This window comes from Bos indicus x Bos taurus, chromosome 25, assembly GCF_003369695.1.
Source record: "Bos indicus x Bos taurus breed Angus x Brahman F1 hybrid chromosome 25, Bos_hybrid_MaternalHap_v2.0, whole genome shotgun sequence".
Taxonomy (NCBI): Eukaryota; Metazoa; Chordata; class Mammalia; order Artiodactyla; family Bovidae; genus Bos; species Bos indicus x Bos taurus.
Genome location: NC_040100.1, coordinates 32,232,472 through 32,244,118, shown reverse-complemented (window position 1 = coordinate 32,244,118; position 11,647 = coordinate 32,232,472).

Here is an 11,647-nt window from a genome sequence, read left to right as displayed (position 1 = left end):
GATGGGGAACACATGTATACTAATTAAATAATTTTCTATTAAAGAAAAAAAAAAAGAAAAAAAAAGTATATATTAGCTATGGAAAACATAAATATAAGACAATAAAAATCTCTCAGAATTCCAAAAAAAAAAAAAAAGAAACATGGAGCAAACATTTGCAAACCCCTCTGCCCCACCGCCCCCAGCCTCTAAGGTTTCTTCTCCCTCCTTACCTAGTCAAGAGCCAGGGCTAAATGTTCATTACCAGATCTTCTGCACTCTGAACCAAAAATATCCTCTGTTTAAAACTTTTTTAAAAAAAAAACAAAATTGTGATCATTTACTACATGCCAGATCCAATAGGAGCACTTGTACATCCGTCATCTCGTTTAATCTTTACAACAACCCATTTTTCTTAATAATAACAATAATAATAAATGCATAGCCAGGCATCAGCCTAACTCATTTAATCCTCGCCAGAACCCTAGGAAGTAGGCACTATTATTCTCCCCACTTTACATATGAGGAAATTGAGACACAGAGAGGTTATATAGCTTGCCCAAGGTCACACAGCGGGTTAGTGTGAAGCCATGATCAAAATCCACACAGGTTCTTTCTAAAGACCCTGGAGATCCAGTGGTTAAGACTCCGTGCTTCCACTGCAGGGGGCACAGTTTCCACCCCTGGTCGGGCAACTAAGATGCTACCTGCCATGCGGCCGTGGTCAAAATAAATAAATGAAATTCATGTGCTTACCCATTATTCTATCTTGTTTCCCTGAGCAGAAGTTCTAAACCCCATTTTGTAAATGATGAAGCAACCAAGACCCAAGGTTTTTCCCACTTGTGTCAGAACCAGGATCTGAACCTAAGATAGAACTACAAATAAAGTGCTGAGTCGCTTCAGTCGTGTCCGACTCTTTGTGGCCCTATGGACTGTAGCCCACCAGGCAACTCTGTCCATGGGATTCTCCAGGCAAGAATACTGGAGTAGGTTGCCGTGCCCTTGTCCAGGGCATCTTCCTAACTCAGGGATCGAACCTGTGTCTCTTCCATCTCCTGCCTTGGCAGGCTGTTCTTAACCTCTAGCACCACCTGAGAAAGTGCCCATTCTAATTCATTGCAGCTGTGGGGTCCCAGTCCAGCTCGTATTCACGAGTGGACGGAGCCAGTTTTGAACCCCCTGGGAAATAACCCACCACGTCAAACAACAGAGAAGGCTCAAGCAGAAAACCTTTGAAATCAGGGTTGAGGAGGGTCCCCTCCTCCAAAGCTGTCAAGGGACAAAAGAGGAAACGAAGAGAAAGAAGAAGTGACTTGGGAACCATCTCATTCTAAAACCCACATGTGTATTTCTCAATATGGCAAGCAGGGCGTGATATGAAACAAACAAAATCCTTCGTGGTCATTGGGTGTAGAGGTCCTCTGTGCCCCTAGATGCACACTCAACGTACCCGCCCCCACCCCAGGTTGTTATCAGCAGCCATCATGCTTGCTCCCCGCCCTGCGGATCCCATGCTGGGAATCGCTGCCCCGACGGCCCCAGAGCTGGGCGTTTCCCCCACCCCCCAAACCTCGCTGGTGGCAGCCCAGTGTGGAAACAACGCAAACGGCCGTTAAGAAGGAGATGGACAAACAGCAAAAAACCACTCATGTGTTTTCCCCTGCTGCCATTAAGAAGGAAGAAAACAGCCCTGTGTGTCCATTTATGGAAAGCGGGTTGCAGTATCCTTCTAGTGCAAAAAGCAAGTAGTAGAATAGGGAGTCGAGAATAATGATGCTGTGCGTTAGGAACATCTACAGCAGGACTTTCGCACCGAGCGGGGGGACATGAAACCAAGGGACTGGGTTAAGAACAGCCGCCTTTCTTTTCTAAAGGAAATGGGATAGAATGGAGTAGACGGTCTAGAATAACACAGAACAGAAGACAACACCGCTGGCATTCCTCATAACAAGTATCGTTTCATCAGACTTCTAGCTATTGTCCAGTGTCCCTGGGTACTGTGTTACAATGCAAAGTCTATTTTTTCACTGGGGCTTGTAGCTAAAAATAGTTTGAAAACCCCGGATATGGAACCTATCTAAAAAGAAAGACACAAACAGCCAAGAGGGGTTTCCCTCGGAAAGAAAGAGGGAGGCAGGCGGGGAGCTTTGTTTTATACAATTCTATACTATTTGGTTCTTTCTTTTTTAAACAATGAGCGTGCATTGCTTTTGCAATAAAATAAAGACCTTTTTAAACCTTTCAGTAAAAATAAACATTCCTGCCTCAGTCTCCAGGAAAGAGGCTGTGCAGTTTGAGCTGTCAACAAGTTTTTTGATGTGAAAAAGACCAAAACCCTGCCCCGAAGGGCTCTGCCTCCCAGTGGGCTACAAGGGCCTCCCTGGCTTATTTCCACCCATCTTGCTCCAGAAAGCCACAAGATCATCCAAAAAGGAAACACGCCTTAATATGTCAGTCTCCATTTTCGAAAATGGAACAGGAGCACCAGTTTTAAGGCTGGATTGGTGGGCAGAGCCCTGGGGATGGGGCTGCCAACTGGGGAGTGGGGCTGGAAACCCCCTCGCCACACGCAGGCTGGTCTTCCTGCCATTTAGAGCAATAGGACAGTATCACAGATCATTAGGAAAATCAACAGATCGCCCCCCCCCCACCGCCACCACCAGCCTCGCCCACCAGCCTCATATTGTGTTCTCACTTCAGTTCATCTAAGTATTTTCTATTTTGATGAAGAGCTCTCATAACTCCTTCTAAACGCCTACTTAAGAATCCACAAGGGGTGTCAACATACATGTTGACGTGTGTGACAAATGTCACGGCAGCAGGTATCACTGGGCACTCAGTCTTTCTTTCCTTGTTTTACAATCGGTTCCTCTGAGCAATTTCCCAGACGTGTGATCGCTGGAAAGGAAAGCGTAGACTTTCCAGGCCCCTGAAAAACCTTCTGCCAAACTGCTTTCTGAAAAGGCTGAGACCCACACCTTTTTAAGGAACTGCAGGCTTGGGTGATTAAGTCACTACCACCTCTGACTTCTGACGTGAAACATCTGTGACCCAGGCGCCCTGTGTCAGGAAGAGAGAGCCCTGTAGGAAAGAGAGAGACTTCCTCTTCCTCTGTGGGAACCGGCCAGGGCCTGAGCCACAGTGGAGAGGGCTGGCCCTCGGAGGACTTCAAGGGCAGGGTGGGCATCCTTTCGTCTCCTTCCCCAGTGGAAACCTGGAACCCAGACTCTCAGCATCCCAGGGCTGGGAGGATGGACTGTGTCGTAGGCTGTGACCATGAGGGATGTGGTCCCGACCGTGTTCTGCCGGTGGCTTAGTCAGGTCGGGCTCTCAGGAGAATGCTGCAGACGAGATGGCTTGCAAACAACCCACGTTTGGCTCTCACCGTTCTGATAGGTGGTAGTAGATTCGGTGTCTGTGGAGAGCCCATCTCCTGGGTCATAGACAACTGTCTTCTCTCAACGTTCTCACATGGTGGGGAGGGTCAGGGAAGCTCTCTGGGGTCTCTTTTATTCATTTTTTAATAATTTAATTTTTTTTTTTTTGACTGTGCTGGGTCTGTTGCTGTGCAAGGTTTTCTCTAGCTGTGGCGAATCGCGCACACTTCATATGGTGGTGGCTTCTCCTGTTAAGGAGTACAGACTCGTGGGTGCACAGGCTCAATAGTTGTGGCACACGGACTTAGTTGCTCAGAGCCGTGTGGAATCTTCCCGGATAAGGCATCGAACCTGTGTCTCCAGCATTGGCAGGCTTCATCATCATGATGACCTACTCACCTCTCAAAGGCCCTTCTTCCTAACACTCTCACGTTGGAGGTTAGGCTTCAACATATGAATTTTAAGTTTTTTATTTCTGGCAGCACGGCATGGCTTGTGGGACTTCAGTTGCCTCACCAGGGATTGAACCCTGCATCCTGGGCACTGAAAGCAGAGTCCTAACCACTGGACCACTGGGGAATTCCCATCAGCCCATGAATTTGAAGGGGACACAAACCTTCAGTCCTGGGAAAATGCTGAGCAGGGAAGACAAAGCCTGTGGTTTATCCAGACGGGGCAGATGGATGAATAGGGATACAGACTTGTGTCGGCTCTGCCTTCAGGGGCCCCCAAAACCCTCATAAGGCCTGGGTTTCCTTGTAGCTGAAAAGCTGCGGCTTCCTGCTTCTAGGCAAGACCCTTGCATGCCTTCTTTAAGGCTTGGCAGGTGTTCGCCCTGTGCCCACCTCCTTCCTGGGGTAGGGAGCCCTCCGCAGTCCCGTGTTGGACGGGGGAATTGAGGACAAGAAGGAAAAAATAAAAGGGGTCTGTCAGAGTCACCAGCGGCGTGCTTACTCTGAGCCCTTCAGCGGGTTACTTAGTTTTCTCACAACCACACCGGGCCAGCGGCATCACGTCCCCACCGAAGCCCATCACTGACTGCCCACTTGGGATCAAGACCACACTCTTGGGACTTCCCTGGCTGTCCAGTGGTTAGGACTTTGCCTTCCATTTCAGGGGGTGTGGGTTCCAGCCCTGGTCAGGGAGCTAAGGACATCTGTGGTTGTCTCTGGCTCATCTGGATCAACGCAGGGTGTGCAATTATCCATGGGGTTAAGGCATGCCGTTTTGTGAAACTCATTATGGACCATTACAAACACCTTCCTCATCATCAACTTGCAGTCCATCTGATACTGTCTACGTAACCCCACAGCAATGACCTCCCTCTGCCACTGGATTTTGTTTAAAAAATAAGCTTTCAAAAAAGAATAATTTCAGGGAATTACCTGACCGTCCAGTGGTTAGGACTCTGCATTTTCACTGCCAAGGGTCCAGGCTTGATCCCTGGTTGGGGAACTAAGATCCCGCAAGCCACGTGATACAGTCCATAAAACACACACACACACACATTTAAAATGAATAATTTTAGTTTTACAGACTGGATTGTTTCAAAGCAAATCCCTGACATCATATGTCATCTGTAAACACCCCAGGTTGAGTGTCTAAAAGATGAGGACTCTTTTGAAAAGGATAACCAGAAAACTACAATGTGCCTCTTGCAAAATGAACTTTTTGAATTTCATTCCATGTCATCCAGTCTGGGTTTATATTTCCCTGACAGTCTCATAAATGTTTTTAAAGGAATCTGATTTGTTCGAAACAGGATCCTGTTCACAGTCTCCAGCAGTTGGCACTCAGCTCATCTGGCACATAGTAGGTGCTGAGTAAACACCTGCTGGGTGGCCAGATATGGGGAAAAAATAATCCAAACAACAACACACATTGGTAGAGTACTTCTCAAGCTGGGCCCCATGGATGTTCTCATCCTGCTAACCCTGTTGGCCACGCCAAGAGGTGATGTCTTTTGTTGTCCCGTTTTACAAAGGACAAAAACGAGGCACAGAGAGGTCAAGTGACTTGTCTGAGGCCACACAGCAGGATAAACCAGTGAAGCTGGCATGGGGCACTAGCAAACTGCGCCGGGTGCTACACTTTGCCTGACAACAGCCCTCAATCTGCAGGCAAGGAAATTGCTGGGCAAGGTTGGCCTCACACACACCCAACTGTCCCCCTGGCAGCGTGAAGACAGATGGGCACTTGGCACAGTTTCCTGGGCCAAGAGTTAATCCCCTCTCCACACTCACACCATCGGTGCCCTGCAGAGGGACTCCTAACCTACTTTCCCTCCTTCAGGAGGACCTCCTTTGGGCCCCAGAGGGAGGAGCCAAGTCATCTCAGGTTGCCCCAACCCTGTTTGGTCATTCAATAAATATATGTTGATCATTGCTAGCTGCCAGCCATTGTGGCAGGCCCAGGAGAACAAATAATGCCCAAGATCAAGTTTAAGTCCAGTGGGAAGACAGACCTTCCAAATACTTTTATAACAGTCAATGGAAAAAGGGCATATGGAAAGGATGTAGAAGCTCCAGGTGCATCTGGGTAGGGTGGTCAGGGAGGGCTTCCTGGAGGAGGTGAGACTAAGGCTAATGAAGCTAGTGGCAGAGTTCTTTTTTTTTCCCTTTGGTATTGATGCAGTTTATTCTGAACTTGGTGGTATTATTTTTTTTTAATTGAAGTATAGTTGATTTACAATGTTTCAAGTTCCAGCAAACTGATTCAGTTATATAATTATATTTATACTTATATTTATTCTTTTTCATATATTTTATATTAAGATTGAAGGCAGGAGGAAAAGGGGATGACAAAAGATGAGACAGTTGGATGGCATCACCGACTCGACGGACATGAGTTTGAGCTAACTCCAGGAGTTGGTGATGGAGCCAACTCCCAGAGCCAAGCTCAGGGAAGCCTGGCGTGCTGCAGTCCATGGGGTTGCAGAGTCAGACATGACTGAGTGGAATGAACTGAACTGGTATTCTTTTTCAGATTCTTTACCATTACAGGTTATTATAAGATACTGAGTATAGTTCCATGTGCTACACAGTGCACGCATGCTCAGTTGCCAAGTCCTGTCTGACATTACGACCTCATGGACTGTAACCCTCCAGGCTTCCATGCCCATGGGATTTCCCAGGCAAGAATACTGGAGTGTGTTGCCATTTCCTCTTTCAGGGGATTTTCCTTACCCAAGGATCGAATCCCGGGATCGGAGGAGGCAGACCACAGAGTCTGAGAACTCTATATTGGGACGGTTTATTAAGGGTTGGAGTCACAAAGACCCAAGGGTAGGACTTTTCGTCCGATTTGTTCACTGCTTTAACCCCAGTGGCCAGAAAAGGGGTTGGTCAACAGTAAGCTTTCAATGGTTGATTTATGACTGAATGAATGAAACAATTAATGAAGCAATCAATCAATGAGTTACTGATGAGTTAATGAATGAATGATTGAATCAGTGAATGAGTGAGCAAATTTATGAATGAGTAACTGAGTCACGAGTGAATGAGTGAGTGAAGGCATCTGTGTTCTGAATGCTGACCCTGTGGAGTGGCTGAGGAGGGAGGAGAATACAAGAAGAAATTACTGCTCCCTGGGGGGTAGGAAATCCAACAAAGGCCTCTTAAAGGGGCTGATGATCAAGTCAAATCTTAGGATATGAGTGAGGCAGACAGGGAGGGAGAGCATTCCAGGTGGAGGGCATTGCACGGGCAAAGGCCTGGCAGGCTGACAATCACCTGGGGTTCAGAATTACTAGGAAGTAGGATGGAGGTCATTTGTAGAAAAGAGATTGGTGGTAAGTCAGGGATGGGCCCCCAGGCTCTGGGACCAAGCCTCTGAAGGCCACTCTTAAGTGATGAGGAGTCAGAAATTTTAAGCAGAAAAACAGTGGGATCGGACCTGATTGTATCTAGCTGTAGGATTTCCCTAGCCAAGACCTTTCACCCTTTCACTGCCTTCCAGAGCAGGACTGAAGCCCAAACACATAATTTCCACTCCCAAGGCTGAATCTTTCATTACTTATTAAAAAAAAAAAAAGCAGGTGTTTCAAAATATTTACCCAGTACCATCCAGGGCACAGAAATAATAGTTGAACTGTTTACTTCAGGCCTGGGGTCAGCCTTCGTTATATACTATCTCACTTCATTCTCCCAACAGCTCTGTAAGGTGAGTACATTTGGGCCCCATTTTATGCATGAGGAAAGTGAGCTCAGAGAGGTTTAGAGAACGGCCATAAGTCACACAGCTACTTGGGAGTCACTCCAGAGCCCAGGCAGTCTGGCTCCAGAGCCCCTGTTGCCATCCCTGTAACTGCCTAAAGCATTGGCCCTGGTTTCTGCCTTCGATTTGGAAAAGTAAACCACCACCCTCAGGACAGGCACTCCAGGAAAGGCTGCCTTTGCCCAACTGGCCTCAGCTTTACATCACCGCCTGCTTTGGAGAATATGACAGTCACTATTGTGTTCCCTAGGGGCTTCCCAGGTGGCTCAGTGATAAAGAATCTGCCTGCCAATGCAGGAGATTGGGTTTGATCCTTGGGGTCGGGAAGATGCCCTGGAGAAAAAAATGGCTACCCACTCCAATACTCTTGCCTGGGAAATCCCATGGCTGGAGGAACCTGGTGGGCCACAGTTCATGGGATCGATGACTTAGCGGATAAACAACAACAATTGAGTTCCCCTTGGGGCTGTTATTGAGGACAGTGCTGTCAGCCCCAGCATGCTGCTGTGTCCCCTAGATAAAGAGAAAAGCCCTGGGTTCTTCAGGCCCAAGAAAGCCAGACTCCTCTTTAACTCTTGTTTTCAGCCAGACCTCCTCTGAACTCTTAATTTGTTTTCACCTTTCAAACAGTGATCAATCTTGCAATTGATCCTATTTCCCCTCTTTGCTTTGGCTGCTAGGAAACTCAGACCAAATGTACATCCCAGCTCTGGAAGGTTACTTCAACATGAGTGTTTTTTTTTTAATTTTCCTTCCCTCCTTTTTTTTTTTTTTAAGTTTGCACATTAGAAAAAAATTTCATTGCTCTGTTGATATCCGTGTTAGTTACTTCTTATTCATTTTGGCAAGAGGCGAGGTTACAGGTAAATACATACATACATGAAAAATGAATGAGTAACAATACTATCATGAGATCAGGGTTTCTCAACCTTGGCGACATTAATATTTGGAGCTGGCTCATTCACTGTCATGGGGGGCCGTCCTGTGCCCTGTAGGGTGTTTAGCAGTATCTCTGGCCTCTCCCCATCAGACAGCAACCCCCCAGCCCCTCAACATTCTGAAAACCAAAGGTGTTCATTGTAAGATGTCCCCAGGGGACAAACTTACCCAGTTAAGAACTTCTGCTCTAGCTTGCACTCCTTAAAAGTAGGATGGCAGCTACTTTTACTTAAAAAGTGGCAGCTGGCAGGGTGAGAAGAGTTGGCATAAGGGATGAACAAACGCCCACCCCACCACCTGTCTGCAAGCTTTCTGCCCCTAGAGCTCTTACCATCTCAAGCCTCATGGCAGCCCCATAGAGCCATAATTAGACCCACTTTACAGATGAAGGCACTGGGGTCCAGAGAGGCTGAGCACGTGGACCAAGGCCACCCAGCACACGGGCGACAGCACAGGGAGGGGCAGGGAGTGGCCACTGCAAAGACAGCGGACGCAAGCTGGGTTCCACACTCAGGCTGGACTAGGCAGCTGGGGTCCCAGGTGGGGGGATCTGAGCATGAAAATGCCCACAGGTGGGCATCTGAACAGCTTACTTAAGACTGGGGGACTCACGAGAGAACCGAAACGCGTATGTGCATGTTTGTAACAGCACTGTTCACAATAACCCAAAGGTGGAAACAGCCCACATGGCCATCCGCAAACGAAGGGAGAAACACAGTCTACCCACACAAATGGAATATCATTCAGCCCTAATAGGAATGAAGGCTGCTTCATGCTATGACATGAATGAGTCTTGAAAACATCATGGCCAGTGAAAATAGCCAAACACGAAAGGTCACATAATGTATGATTCTGTTGATGTGAAATGTCCAGAATAAGCAAGATCAGATCAGATCGGATCAGTCGTTCAGTCGTGTCCGACTCTTTGCGACCCCATGAATCGCAGCAGGCCAGGCCTCCCTGTCCATCACCAACTCCCGGAGTTCACCCAGACTCACGTCCATCGAGTCAGTGATGCCATCCAGCCATCCCATCCTCTGTCGTCCCCTTCTCCTCTTGCCCCCAATCCCTCCCAGCATCAGAGTCTCTTCCAATGAGTCAACTCTTCGCATGAGGTGGCCAAAGTACTGTAGTTTCAGCTTTAGCATCACTCCTTCCAAAGAAATCCCAGGGCTGATCTCCTTCAGAATGGACTGGTTGGATCTCCTTGCAGTCCAAGGGACTCTCAAGAGTCTTCTCCAACACCACAGTTCAAAAGCATCAATTCTTCGGCGCTCAGCCTTCTTCACAGTCCAGAATAAGCAAAGCCAGAGACATAAAGTAGATTGTGGTTGCTCAGGGGTAGGGGGTAGGGGGTGGGGGAAGTGGGAGGTAGTAGCTAAAGGGGGCAGGGTTTCCTCCCCAGATGATGAAAATGTTCTAAAACTGTGATGGTTGCACAACTCTCTGTGTACTAAAAGTCATTGAACTGTACGCTTTCAGGGGGTGAATCGGGACTTCCCTGGTGGTCCAGTGGTTAAGAATCCGCCTCCTAATGCAGGGGACAAAGGTTCGATCCCTGGTCTGGGAAGATCCCACGTGCCACAGGGCACCTAAGCCCGTGTGCCACACTACTGCGCTCTACAGTCCCTGAGCCACGACTACTGAAGCCTGTGTGCTTAGAGACTGTGCTCTGCAACGAGGAGCAGCCCCCACTCACCGCAACTAGAGAAAGCCCGCACACAGCAATGAAGACCCAGTGCAGCCAAATAAATAAATACATGGGTGAATTGTTTGGTATGTGAATGATATCTCAATAAAACTGTTAGAAAATAAAATAAAGACCGAGGCGGGGGATACTCCCAAGGCAGAGGACTCAGGCTTTAGGAGTGTTGGCTGTGCTACTGCCTGGCTGCATGACCATGGACAAATCACTTCACCTCCCAGAGCCTCAGTTTCCTTATCTGTTAAATGGGTACATCTGCATGACCATGGACAAATCACTTCACCTCCCAGAGCCTCAGTTTCCTTATCTGTTAAATGGGTACATCCACAGTCCCCCGCCGCCATCTGCAAGGGTTCAAGGGAAGTTGAAGGAGCTAAAGCATGCAGCCCAGACCCGGCCATTTGAGAGCACTATAAACGTTAGTCACTGGACATTAGACTCTGGATGTGTCTCCCGTGCAACCCACTTCTCCTTCATACTTCAGAAACCTCGAGAGCATCCATTCCAGGAATGGGACAATTCTTGGAATCAAAATCATGTAGGCTTTCCTGCCCTGGAAAAAACAGAAGTGCTCACTGTTGTCCTGGCCCCCAGTCCTAAAATCGGGCCGGCCTTCTTTCCCTAGACCCAAAGGGCCCAGTGTATCACTTATAGCTCCAGGAGACCAAAGTGGTCTGCAAAGAGGTCCTCATGGCCCCCATCACCTGGGGCCCTCGAACCTGCGCTCCACTCCCTGTAGTCCCCACTGCTGCTGGGGGCTTTGAGGATCTCAGGAAAGTCAAAGAGAAGCTGGCACTGACCCTGCAAAATAATGGGATGGGATGGGGTGAGGGGACTCCCCAAAGAAGCAAATGTGTGTGGGGGGCTTATCCCTGTACAGTGGCTCCTCAGAAACCTGTCCCTAGGGGAAAACAGAGGATCTCTATCAACATGGCCTGGGGAAAAAAGTCTGTACTCTTTTCGGACCTGCCCCCACAGGCTCCAGCCAAGAAGGTGCACAGCAGCATCTATTACATTTCTAAAATTATGCCTAGGTCTGGGGGGGCAGGGTGGCCAGGGCTAGGAGCGGGAAAGGATGTGGTAGGCGGGCAGGCAGGCAGGAAACCTTTAATCCAGTGCCTTGTGCCCCGCTTGCACATTGGGCAGCGGGAAGGGAGTGCCCCTTCAGCAGATGCTAGGTCGGTCCCAAGAATCAAAAGCCCTTCTGTGCACAGCCTGGGCGCTCAACCGTTTTTCAACATTGCTGCACTGCCTTCTTGGATGGTTTGAGTTTTCTTTGGATAGAGGCAGTTGGGGGGAAAGGGATGATGTCTTTGGGCCACCCAGTTTGAGAAGTAAATGAGAAAAAGAAAATTGCTGGTGGTCAAAATCTAGAAGTGGGAACAGAGTTGCTGCAGACAGTCGTGCAAGCTGTGCACTGCACAACTGC